Source organism: Cystoisospora suis (assembly GCF_002600585.1).
Source record: "Cystoisospora suis strain Wien I chromosome Unknown contig_1980, whole genome shotgun sequence".
Taxonomy (NCBI): domain Eukaryota; phylum Apicomplexa; class Conoidasida; order Eucoccidiorida; family Sarcocystidae; genus Cystoisospora; species Cystoisospora suis.
This window is the reverse complement of record NW_027154779.1, coordinates 17,670-19,679: the sequence shown is the minus strand read 5'-3', so window position 1 is coordinate 19,679 and position 2,010 is coordinate 17,670.

Here is a 2,010-nt window from a genome sequence, read left to right as displayed (position 1 = left end):
GTGCCCTTTTATGGCCACGATCGGGGGGAAGGAATACAAGAATAAAGACTGTAGGGCGGATGACGGTGTTTCGCAACTCGTCGGCGAACTTTTTCCAGCTGCGCTCCCTCACTTTTTTCTGTATGTGTTCTGGGGCTGTCAGTATCTTGTTCTTTTTCAACTCTCTGAGTTGGTTACGAATCTGAGCATTCTCTTCTTTCAGTTGCCTCATAAGTCCTTGGTTGTACTTGATCGCATGCTGGGCGGCCTCGTACGTTGTTTTCCTCTCTGCGTCTGAACACGTGAGAATAAGGCGGCGAGTCGTGACCGCGCTGGCAGGTCGCTTGGTCTTTGACCAGCAATGGTACTCAAGATATATTTTCCGCGGCAACGGAAGTAGGAGCGCCCTGCGGTAGAATAGCTGCATCGCTTCTTTTCAAGTGGGCTCAGCTCTGACAGGACGGTCGGGAACCGTTGGCCGTCCTTGGTTAACACGGAAAAGGCGAAGTTGTGTAACGTCAGTATAACTCACCCATAATATGGAAACGCTTGAGGAGGTCTTCGTACTGCTCCTCCAGCGATAGAGTCGGCGGCATTGTTGGGCGCGAACAAAACAGCCGAAGAAGCCAGGGAGGAGCGCGAGATAGGGAATGGGTCTCTGTAAGCCATTCGGGGAGTAGTTCCGGGGTATGGTGACAGCGTGACAGGATCGAGGCAGTGAAGCCACCTGGCACACGCCACCGCTTCCGCTGGCAAAGTGAATTCCGCTTCTTCAGACTGTTACGGGACTACTGGAGTCTGGGTAGCGCAAGCTTATGTGCACCATGTACGGCGGAAAACAACCTCTACAGGTGGCCTTTTTCACTTGTCGACAAACAGTCGTGGTCGTCGAGAAAAAAAAAAGGGTGAAGCAACTCGAGGACTCACACCATGGCTTGGCTTGAAAGCAGTCGGCCCGTTCTCTAGCTGCGAAAGACAAGGGTGAAGCCGCAAAAGCAGGTTACTACTTTCTGGGTTGCTTCTGCCTATCAAGTGAATTCCATAATTGGCCCGAGTGATACCCAGGACGAGATTAAAGCCCCAAGAGGGGGGGCCCCCCAAGGGGCTGGCCGGGGAGACACGTCCGCCGCTATCTGCGGCACATTCACGCAGGGCGACAGCTTCCGTAGTCAATTTACACTGGTCGCTCAGGCGACGGTGCCACTCTCAAGCAGATCCGTTCTGGCCAAGAGATGAACGCGAACATTGATGGCGGTCCTCTGTACTTCAGAGAGGGCAGCAGCCTGCGAGGCGAAGCGCTCAGCCGCGGCGTTTCTCCGGTGGCAATTTTTGCCCGATGTAGAGCGTCGGTGAGTCGGCGAGTAGTGCTTGAATAGCGTACCGAATTGGATAGGGACGATGCGTAGAGCTGGAACTGGCCAGTCTCGGTGCGCAAATCTCCCCACCTACACGTTTAGCCACACAGCACTATCCGAACTGGGTTGGCAGCAGGTGTACCAAGGAAGGTGTGTTCAGATGACAAGAATGCCTAAAGGGACAGGTGGGGTAAGTATTCACAATGAATACAACCGAAAGGCAAACTGTGAAGAACAGTCCGAAGCTGCCGCAAGCAGCAGCGGTATGACGGTCTCCCGGTGGTGCATGGAGTGGTTCGGGACGGCCCGTGGAGGAACGATGGCAGGCGGGTCCGCCCTCGGGAACACGGCACCAAGTCACAAACTCCGAGCTAGTAGTCTTCTCAAACAAGGCATCCTGGCACGGTGCCAGTGATGTGCTCTACGAGGGGGGCCACAAAGTCGGGCCTTCTGCTGTCGCCAGGGAAGCCTCTGGACGACAAGCGTACGCCCGGCGGAAAGCATGTATCCAGTGGGACTCGCCTTCTACGTAGGGCTTGGGCTACACCAAGTGCACGCGACGGCGACGCTGCGCTGCCAGATCACCTACCTCGGCACGGACTATTGCCCGAACAAAAGAGTGCTACGGTTATGGCACGCTGTTCTGAAAGTGGCACAGCTGCCACTGCTGCGCCGG